Genomic DNA, 12,144 nt, shown 5'->3' on the forward strand with positions numbered 1-12,144 from the left:
ATATTATCCCTGGGGATAGGGGATTAAGAATACTTCCCACGTATTCCCTGCGTGTCGTAGAAGGCGACTAAAAGGGGAGGGAGCGGGGGGCTGGAAATCCTCCCCTCTCGTCTTTTTTTTTTAATTTTCCAAAAGAAGGAACAGAGGGGGCCAGGTGAGGATATTCCAAAAAAGGCCCAGTCCTCTGTTCTAAACGCTACCTCGCTAACGCGGGAAATGGCGAATAGTTTGAAAAAAAAAAAAAAAAAAAATATATATATATATATATATATATATATATATATATATATATATATATATATATATATATATATATATTTATATATATATATATATATATATATATATATATATATATATATATATATATATATATATATTTATATATATATATATATATATATATATATATATATATATATATATATATATATATATATATATATATATATATATATATATATATATATATATACAGAGCATCAGATTGGGGAAGAGCAGTGTGGTTTCAGAAGTGGCAGAGGATGTGTGGATCAGGTGTTTGCTTTGAAGAATGTATGTGAGAAATACTTAGAAAAGCAAATGGATTTGTATGTAGCATTTATGGATCTGGAGAAGGCATATGATGGAGTTGATAGAGATGCTCTGTGGAAGGTATTAAGAATATATGGTGTGGGAGGAAAGTTGTTAGAAGCAGTGAAAAGTTTTTATCGAGGATGTAAGGCATGTGTACGTGTAGGAAGAGAGGAAAGTGATTGGTTCTCAGTGAATGTAGGTTTGCGGCAGGGGTGTGTGATGTCTCCATGGTTGTTTAATTTGTTTATGGATGGGGTTGTTAGGGAGGTGAATGCAAGAGTTTTGGAAAGAGGGGCAAGTATGAAGTCTGTTGGGGATGAGAGAGCTTGGGAAGTGAGTCAGTTGTTGTTCGCTGATGATACAGCGCTGGTGGCTGATTCATGTGAGAAACTGCAGAAGCTGGTGACTGAGTTTGGTAAAGTGTGTGAAAGAAGAAAGTTAAGAGTAAATGTGAATAAGAGCAAGGTTATTAGGTACAGTAGGGTTGAGGGTCAATTCAACTGGGAGGTGAGTTTGAATGGAGAAAAACTGGAGGAAGTGAAGTGTTTTAGATATCTGGGAGTGGATCTGGCAGCGGATGGAACCATGGATGCGGAAGTGGATCATAGGGTGGGGGAGGGGGCGAAAATTCTGGGAGCCTTGAAGAATGTGTGGAAGTCGAGAACATTATCTAGGAAAGCAAAAATGGGTATGTTTGAAGGAATAGTGGTTCCAACAATGTTGTATGGTTGCGAGGCGTGGACTATGGATAGAGTTGTGCGCAGGAGGATGGATGTGCTGGATATGAGATGTTTGAGGACAATGTGTGGTGTGAGGTGGTTTGATCGAGTAAGTAACGTAAGGGTAAGAGAGATGTGTGGAAATAAAAAGAGCGTGGTTGAGAGAGCAGAAGAGGGTGTTTTGAAGTGGTTTGGTCACATGGAGAGAATGAGTGAGGAAAGATTGACCAAGAGGATATATGTGTCGGAGGTGGAGGGAACGAGGAGAAGAGGGAGACCAAATTGGAGGTGGAAAGATGGAGTGAAAAAGATTTTGTGTGATCGGGGCCTGAACATGCAGGAGGGTGAAAGGAGGGCAAAGAATAGAGTGAATTGGAGCGATGTGGTATACCGGGGTTGACGTGCTGTCAGTGGATTGAATCAAGGCATGTGTATGGGGGTGGGTTGGGCCATTTCTTTCGTCTGTTTCCTTGCGCTACCTCGCAAACGCGGGAGACAGCGACAAAGCAAAAAAAAAAAAAAAAAATATATATATATATATATATATATATATATATATATATATATATATATATATATATATATATATATATATATATATATATATATATATATATATATATATATATATATATATATATATATATATTCCTATGAGTCCACGGAGAAAATGAAACACGATAAATTCCCAAATGGACTTTCGTGTAATAATGGCAAGCAAGTATGAAAGATAGAGTATGAAAGACAAAGACAGTGGACAAGTGTTATGTATTCTGTTTCCTTGATAATCATTTGGTCTGACTCATTCAGATAAGGTCCAAAACGCCAGTAGTGAAGATGTACAAAGGATAATAGAGCAGTGTGCGTACGTACGTAGTGTGAGTATCTTGACTGATAGAAAGTATTGAAAGCGGCAGGAAGTAGTGAGATATTGTATTGTGCTTCGTACAAGACTGGCGGGCGACTCCGTCCTTCGTGCTGTGCCACACACAGTCTGGTGATTGTCGGGATGTGTAGCCATAATGTTTGATCTTATGACCATTAGTGATACATCATGTGATGTTTACTATCACAACATCGGCTTCTTCCTCCTCCTCCAGGAGAGTGGCAATCAGGTGGCGGTTATTGTGGTAGCCCGGTATGTGCAACTGTAAGATTTCAAGCAACATTGTGAAAATGAGACACATTATAAAGAGTTCCATAATTTCTCTAATTCTTCCCCAAATTCATGTGGACCTGCAACACTGAAAATGTTTAAATACCGTTGGTGTAGAGGGAGGGAGAGGCAGGCCTGGGATGAGAGTGAGGCTTTGTAGGAGAGAAAGGCTCGGGATGAGAGAGGCTGAACACAAGATGTTTTGCCGGAGAGTGAGGCTTTGAAGGAGAGAGAAGCTTAGGATGAGGGTTGGGTTGTACCAGAGAGAGAGGCTTGGGATGAGGGTTGGGTTGTACCAGAGAGAGAGGCTTGGGATGAGGGTTGGGTTGTACCAGAGAGAGAGGCTTGGGATGAGGGTTGGGTTGTACCAGAGAGAGAGACCTGGGATGAGGGTTGGGTTGTACCAGAGAGAGAGGCTTGGGATGAGGGTTGGGTTGTACCAGAGAGAGAGGCTTGGGATGAGGGTTGGGTTGTACCAGAGAGAGAGGGTTGGGATGAGGGTTGGGTTGTACCAGAGAGAGAGACCTGGGATGAGGGTTGGGTTGTACCAGAGAGAGAGGCTTGGGATGAGGGTTGGGTTGTACCAGAGAGAGAGGCTTGGGATGAGGGTTGGGTTGTACCAGAGAGAGAGGCTTGGGATGAGGGTTGGGTTGTACCAGAGAGACTGACCTGGGATGAGGGTTGAGTTGTGAAAGATGGAGTGACTTTGGATGAAAGAAGTGGTACAAGAGAGAGGCTTTAAAGGTGAGAGAGGCTTGAGATGAAGGAGTCTGAACATGAGATATGTTTGTCAGGAAAGTGATGATGTGAAAGAGAGAGACTTTATATGAGAATGGCAGGACAGGCGTTAGAGGCTTGGGATGTGAAAAATGTTATGAATGAGAGAAGCATGGGATGAGAATGACGCTGTGAATGAGACGTAATCTTATGATAAGAGAAGCTGGACACAAGGTAGAATGAACATGAATATGTCATGCATGCCATCACCAAGGACATGCATCCCTTCACTTTCTGTTATAAAGACAATAGTAAGGATAAACTTAAGCTCCAGCCTCCCGACTTACCATGACTATATCATTCCTAATGTTAAAGAATGATATCATAAAACTTACTTACTCTCACAAAGCAGGTGACATGGGTTAATCAATGTTGGTATGTTACCTGGCCAGGGAGAGATCACTGGTTGACAAGGTAGCATGATATACCACTGCGTTATGATAAATGATTAACTGAAATAATTATTCCACACTGGAGAGAGAGAGAGAGAGAGAGAGAGAGAGAGAGAGAGAGAGAGAGAGAGAGAGAGAGAGAGAGAGAGAGAGAGAGAGAGAGAGAGAGAGAGAGAGAGAGAGAGAGACTCTGTGAGAGAGGCTGGACAGGAGAGAAAGGCTTAAGATGTGAGAAAAGCTGTGAAGGAAATAGAGGCTTAGGGTAAAACACTGTGACGGAGAAAGATAGTTGTTATGAAAGTCAAGGTGGACTCGAGAGAGAGAGGCTTGGGACGAGAGTCAGGCAGGACAGGAGAGAGAGGCTTGAGATGAGAATTAGTGTGGGCACGGGAGAGAGACGTGGGATGAGGGAGAGGATGTGAAAGAGGCTGGAGACGGGAGCAAGATTTGGGCTGAAAGTGAAAGTTTACAAGAATGAAAGAGGCTGGTGATGAGAGCGAGGCTGGACGTGAGAAAAGCTTGGAATGAGAGCGATATTGTTAAGATGAGAGAGAGGCTGGTCTTGAGAAAGAAGCTTGGGTTGAGGGTTAAGTTGGATACGAGAGAGAGAGAGAGAGAGAGAGAGAGAGAGAGAGAGAGAGAGAGAGAGAGAGTGGGTGGGTCATGGGTGAGAGTTAGGCTGGACACGAGAGAAAGGCTTGGGATAAGCTTAGCTGGTGAAGCTTAGATGTGAATCCAGTAATCAGTCACTTGACCACATTGTGTTGACCTTGCCATAATGGACCATTGGATTGACCTGGACATTACAAGCACAACTCACTCCTAGTTTTCTGCAGGTATTATCAACATAAGCTCACTCAAATGATTGAAAACCTGCAATCCACCATGAATGGTCTTAAGTTGAAGATGTCATTAAACTCTAAAATGAAACATGTATCATTTTCTTGTCCCATTAGACGAGGGAACATTTTCCTATCACAGTAAGAATCTACGGGATTTATGAAACTTGTTTCGTGTCTCACAAAAAATAGGAAATGCAAATCATTCTTCATAACTCCAGTTGTTTAATGTTGTTGTTGACACGTAAGGTCAACATACAGATATATCAGGCCAATGATGGTGAGCTGCAGCCTTATATGATGATGATGATGATGATGATGATATTGTGATGTGTAACGGGCGGCTGTACCAGCCTGGTCTATAAGACACTAGACTCGGTTTATTGAGGTGTGTCGTTAACAATAAACCACAACTGATATCTCGCACTGCCATGTGTCCGAACTCCGCTCTGGCAACACAATGCACAAATCATGCACAAACTACATGATTGATCACGTCTGATATTCAGTTATAAAACTAAAAATGTCTAATTGTGAAAATAACGAAGAAAATATAATACTAAGAAAAATAAAACATGATTATGAACATTAAACTGTTAAGTAATGCCATCGTAATATTTTCGGACGCTACGCTGCGTCCCGCTGCCGGGCCCCATACTGAGCGTAGCCATCAACCGTCACCTCTCGGTCATATGTCACTTGACATCACCAGATAATTTTTCCCGTAAGTAAACATCTGTTTTCGCTTACCTTTGCTTTGTGGCTATGGCCTTGATTTCACAAATAACTGTTCAACATTTACAAACATATACGTTCACTATTTCTTTCAAAAAATAATGAAAAACAAGTGAATTGTGCATGTACAAGTGTGGTATATTTTGTGACGCTGTTCCCTTACACGATACGCTATTTTCTCACGCTTAATAAGCATGTTTACTGTGTAATGTCTACATTTGTTTTCTTGTCAGTGATAATGATTTTGGCTCATGAGGATTACCCCTCCCCCGGCCCCTCCTTCCCAATAAATCATAACAATAATAGAGAGTTGACACCAGTGGGCGCCATGCCCAGTGCCCTGTATTGAGCGTAGAGCAAACAAGGAGTAAACGATATTGGTTGTCGATATTTAACGGTCGGCCCGAATTAGCAGAGTGTACATAGTGTGCGTGTGAACGATGGTGTGATCAGCAGGCAGGTTGGAGTTTCCCAGCACAAGGTAGCACCATGATACAGTGGCCCAGGACACCTGGCATCAGTGTGGGGTGGGCGGCACAAGGTAGCACCATGATACAGTGGCCCAGGACACCTGGCATCAGTGTGGGGCGGGCGGCACAAGGTAGCACCATGATACAGTGGCCCAGGACACCTGGCATCAGTGTGGGGTGGGCGGCACAAGGTAGCACCATGATACAGTGGCCCAGGACACCTGGCATCAGTGTGGGGTGGGCGGCACAAGGTAGCACCATGATACAGTGGCCCAGGACACCTGGCATCAGTGTGGGGCGGGCGGCACAAGGTAGCACCATGATACAGTGGCCCAGGACACCTGGCATCAGTGTGGGGTGGGCCTGCCTGCGCGGGACACAGCCATCATCATCCACAATAACCCCTTGACCAGTGCCGCCAGCAGCCGTCCGTCCACGACTTGTGCACATCATGATGATGATGACACACGATCAACACCACCACACTAGTGGTCTGTATGGCCCTACACCAGCAGTGGTCTGTATGGCCCTACACCAGCAGTGGTCTGTATGGCCCTACACCAGCAGAGATGTCACAGCTAACGGAGGCCAACATGGAGAGTAGTAATGGAGTATGTATCACAGTATACAGACAAGCCTGCTACATACATGTTGGGAAAACCTGGTCTACTGTGAGAGTTTGACGCCGAACCAACCATCTCTCTCTCTCTCTCTCTCTCTCTCTCTCTCTCTCTCTCTCTCTCTCTCTCTCTCTCTCTCTCTCTCTGTATTAGACATTTCCACCGCACTGGTGTAGGCGTAGGTGATCAATTAAAGATATGATAAATTCTTTATCACTACCAGATTCTTGCCCCTGTATCTTAGGTCAGGTTGGTGTAGTCATTATGTAGACAATTGATGGTAATGTAAGACGTCATCTTGTGCCACACATCCCGGGATAACTCATCCCATCATACCAGGATGATAACGCTTATCTAAGGTATCTCATCAATCATCATCATGTATTATCCCAGATATGAAGCCGCACGTACGTGTGGCTGGAACCCAGGCAGGTGGCACAGTTGGTGTCGGGTTATAAGGATGGCTTGAGGCAGGTGGTGTTGCTGGCAGGTGTTGGTCCAGGACAGTTCACGGGGAGTATTAAGTATATAGAGGTGTTGGAGGAGGTCCTGCTTACTGCTGAGGAAGGCTCATTCTCCCATGACAACACCACATACCTCCTCGTGCAAGACAACTCGTACATACACACGAGCAACGTTGTATACAGTTGGTTCCAGACTCGTCCACACATTATGTTGGTGCCACATCCTGGCATATCATGGCTGGAGCTACAGTCAGGGTGTGGACTGCTCTTGTCAGGGAAGGTGGGCGCCAGGAGCCGTAGCCGGGCACGGGTACTGCTCACGTGAGCCAAGATGGCCAGATATGAGGGGCCACCTTGGACACGCTGGAGTCCTGACTGATCCATGACTGACAGGTTAGGTGGTGTCATAACAACAACGGCGGCTGCTTACACCAAGTACTGATGGTAATACAAGTCAGTTCCTGGCTGGCTAAACGTGTTCACCTTCTCTAACATACACTAAACCATTACACATGAACCCATACTATATAATGACAAACTTGTAATATGGATCTGAGAGTCAGTGATTGCAAGTCTTGTGTTTACTTCAATACTGTTAACATACCTCCTCCTCCATCTATCATGAAGGTCAACCTTGTATTGTACTCCAACACTTGCTGACCATATCATACCACCATAACAGCCACTACCCTGCTATCACACATTATCTTTTTTAACACGTGACTTGGTGCTGACGTCAGCTACACTGCTATAATGATACACATTATCTTGTTGTAAACACCGCTGGGCTATGTCTGATGCTTCATTTCTTATCTTCATATAATCCTATGGTTTATATTGCTTTAATTGTGTCGTTAAGTGCATTGTGCACATTACAGATACACTGAAATATGTTCCAGTCATCACAAGTGACAGTGTATGTGGCATGTCAGGAGGCCAGGCTCGGCTGTGTCTGTATAACATGGTCAAGATTCACAATGATCTTTTAGTAGCTGTACATATCTTGTGGTATCCATTAGTATTTGGTCCAGACGGATGTCTTAATAAACTTTAGATTCAGAGAAATGATTAAAAACATGTACATATACACTTGTAGATATATCTATATGCATGTAAATGAGGCAGATGAATGTGTTATGTACTTAAAATGTTACTGAAAGCTTGAAGGTTCCGGTAAGAAATAGAACTACTGTTGTGATAAATGATATCTTTTTTTTGAAAAATGTGTATTTTGCTGCATTTTGTGGTTGTTACAAAGCCAAGATCTTTAAGCCAAAATCCGTCAAGGTCTGGAAGAAGTGATGAAAGGCGTTGAGAATATATATATTTATGATTACAAAACACACTAAGTTCTCCTCTTAGTTCTAAAAGATGACCCAACACAAGACAGCTACTTTAAGATCAAAGTTTTTAGACATTTATCAAATTATTCACTATTACGTCCCTTTTATCTCAGCATCATTTTTCAGGTTTACTTCTAACAAATGCGACATACATAATATGATCATTCAGTGTAGATGTTTCCTGAATGATCTTCAACAACGTGTTGTATAACTCTGTTGTTGACATTATTTCGTGTAATGGATCAAACATTACAAAGTTGTGTCCATCCTCACAGGTGTTACATGTCCTAAGCAGAGATGTTTCCTAGATATGTTATCTACAAATATTTGTACAAAGCTCTCCTGCTGGATGATACCTAAGACTTACGTTTTAAAGTTGATCACTTGTGAGTGATCAAGCATTACAAAGGTGTGTCCATTGCCACAGGTGCTACTGATCCCGGGTCAAGGTATTTCAACATCTTTGTTTCCTTAAACATCATAGTTATGTATGTTTCATCCCTGATTCCAGCCTTACAATCGAAATTTATGTTTCTTTTATCCTCCTTATCCTTATCATATGATTAGTCAGTTGAAGTGCAGAACACGCTTTTGAGCCCAGCCACTTTACTGTGTTTGTCAAATGATACCATTGAAATGGTGTTACCGGACTCCAACTGTAAGTGACCTGGAGTGACAAGTCACCCTCGGCAAGGCAAGTAATCCATGAGTAACTGAATTTGTCTTGGCTGTGACTTGCCCTTTCATTATTTACATATATTAAAATGTGACAGTAAGAATCAAAAGCCAGAGGAGGAGGAGCAGTACACATTGTTCATGATGTTTATGTATTGGCTTTACATCTTGACTAATAATTACACCTACGTCTTTCTCCTTCCTTGATAGTTCTATTTCTAAATCTTATGATGATCCTCTAATTTGCCTGCTATGTGCACACAGTATATCATTTTGTGTATGCCTACAGTAACTATCACTGACCATTGTACACTGTACAACGATACACAGTTAACCTTCCTGCAGTTTTCTTGGGTCATCATACCAGTTTATAATGCCTCCTGATTTTGCCATCGTGAAATTGTTTAAGTCACCATTAACTCTTATAGATATCAAATATTAGGAAAATCTATCAAACTCGTAGACACAATTTGACTTCACGTGCGAAAAATTGGATATTGTTTCAAAGATTTCCCCAAAGAGAAGCACAGAACAAGACAGATTACATTTATCATATCACATATCAGTTCACCAGCTAGATATACCATTATAACATATTATGAAACTAATATTTGTCCTGATTCATGTACAAGGACCATCTTCTACACATGACCAATATTTCACAACCATCACAAAATGATTCACTGATAAAGCCAGTGTATGTAATGTCCTTCCTTTTCCTCAGCTCATTAGACATTTTCCGTGACCCAACCTATATGTTATTTGTCCCCTCATTTGTGACCTTGTAGTTGTTGTACGGTGGAGTAATGCTTGACTTGCTATACTGAGGGACAGACACACTGACACAAGCCATGTTGTAGTTGTTGTACGGTGGAGTAATGCTTGACTTGCTATACTGAAGGACAGACACACTAACACAAGCCACTATTGGCTGAATTGACAAAAAATGAAGGGAATTGTTTCTTGAAAGATTTATCTAATCTAAGTCATTCATCCTTTTCTTTTTTTAGGAGTCAATTACAAATTAAGACAACTAGTTTTCCATTACAAGAATTATAGAGCTCATACAATCAATTCAAAATTTACATAGTAGGTATACACTCTATCAAAATGTGTTTAGATGAAATTCTGATTCTTTAATGTTCTTACCAGTTCAGACTATGAAAAAACTTTATAAGACAAATGAACCCAGATAAGAGTGTGTCATAAGACAAGATCCCCTGCCCAGCTGGGACTTGGCCAAACATAAACAACCACTTTCTTATAGACGATTAGTCAAGGTTCTGGGTCGAGCACCAGGATCTATTGACTTCCGTCCGACATAATATATTTTCTCTGATCCTTCATCATCATCACCACACTCCCGGCACCCATCAATAAACCCTTCCCAAATTCCTCACTTCCTTATAAACTCGTCCCTGTAGTCAACAATTAAGAAACCTAAACCGACCAAAAAGCATTACGTTGTTCAACAATGTAAACCCCAGCTAGGGTGAGCCTTCGACACTCTTACGGTATATTGTGATGGACGAAGGATTTCCTCCCAAGTAATGTATTACACATCTACTTAATCTAAGAACCTATCACTTATTATCATATAATACAAATGACAAGAATGTATTTCCCTTGTGGATTCATATCGAAAATTTACGAAATATTTTATTTTGACGAATTATCTTACACGACAATTAATAAAATCCCATAACTTTTCTGGAGCACAGGGTACAGAAATGTATGTAACGTGAAACCGGTAGAATTAACATATCTAACATAAAGATTAACATAATACCATCAAATATTATATTACAAGCTTTTTATCCGGGCTTTACGCATTAAAACGATATTGTCTAAAGAAAAGTAATGTAGGTATTATCAGCAAAAGGTTTAGAAGGTCTTGAACAAGTTATGAGTTTATATTCTTCTAAACTTTAGTAATATTCATTGAATATATAATGGAAAATAGACCTTTATGTTTTTGTGATGAACGCTGTAACAAAAATTATCTACGTTTTCCCTCAAGATATTCCTTATCAATTGAAATAGTTTTTTAGAGATAACTTTTATCTATTTCAACAAGACACAAAAATGCAGTTTGACAAACTAACGTTCGTTAAATGACAAATAAAGAAATGATATGTGAATTTAAACAACCTAAAGGTAGCTTGTTACGTTCGACGTAAACAATTATAGGTGGAATCCGGTAACACCTCTTGAATAGCATGTGGAAGACAGAGTAGAGTGGCTAGGCTCAGAAGCATGTTCTCCACTTCAACTGACTAATGATATGTTAAGACAACACAAACCACATACATCCATTGTGAGGATGGAATCAGGGATGAAACATCTATAACTAGAAAGGTTAAAGATACAAAGATGGTGAAATACCTTTACCCGGGATCAGTAGCACCTGTGGCAATGGACACACCTTTGTAATGCTTGATCACTTACAACTGATCAACTTTAATACGAAAGTCTTAGGTATTGTCCCTCAGGAAAACTTTTTATAAATATTTATAAAACACATATATATGTTAGATATACACTATCTCTAGAATATATCTTTACCTGGGACGTGTAACACTTGTGTGGATAGACACAACTTTGTAATGCATGATCCATTACACGATATGAACTTCACTAACGAAGATTTATACAACGCGTCGTTGGAGAACATTAATCAAATACCTATACAGAATTTTTATGTTACATAAAAGACATTCTTGATAGTAAACATAAGAAATGATGAAGAAAGATAAGGGAGGTAGAGATAAATGTTTTGTTAAAAGATCAAATACTCCTGCCTTAAACTAGCTCCTTGTATTGCATTTTCTTTTAGATATCCCAAGGAAAATATATTCTGTGGTTTATTTATATATATGTTTATATATATGTTTATGTTTTTCACAACTTTTTTATTCTTCAATCTTATAGGATTTAGGTTTAAGGATCTTGGCTCTGAACAACCATTATAATGCAACACAATACATATGTATCATAAACAAATCATTTATCACAATAACCATTATTTTTGTACCAGATTCTTTAAGTCCTCAGTCACGTTTGTTAATAAATAAGAAATTTTTCCGCCACTGACAAGTGGCTCCGTGGTGTAGTGGTTAGCACATCTATCTAGTAAACAGCTAATCCGGGTTCGAATCCCGGCGGAGCCTTTGTTTTCAGTATTCAGGATCGGAACATATATGACTGTGGTACACCGTCATCCGACACCACTGACCTTCATCATCCAGGCCAACAATCATCCAGCAGTGACACATCCACTCCTGCTCGTGGCTGACCATCATCATCCAGGCCAACAATCATCCAGCAGTGACACATCCACTCCTGCTCGTGGCTGACCATCATCATCCAGGCCAACAA

The 12,144-nt window shown here is 40.7% G+C and overlaps 1 non-coding gene across 1 annotated transcript; it reads left to right on the forward strand.

Annotated features, from left to right (window-relative positions):
- Positions 1 to 11,864: 11,864 nt before the first annotated feature.
- TRNAT-AGU (transfer RNA threonine (anticodon AGU)) lies at positions 11,865 to 11,936 on the forward strand. The gene has a single exon. It is a non-coding gene; the product is annotated as a tRNA-Thr (tRNA).
- Positions 11,937 to 12,144: the final 208 nt, after the last annotated feature.

The sequence above is a fragment of the Panulirus ornatus genome, chromosome 8, assembly GCF_036320965.1.
Source record: "Panulirus ornatus isolate Po-2019 chromosome 8, ASM3632096v1, whole genome shotgun sequence".
In the NCBI taxonomy this organism is placed as follows: domain Eukaryota; kingdom Metazoa; phylum Arthropoda; class Malacostraca; order Decapoda; family Palinuridae; genus Panulirus; species Panulirus ornatus.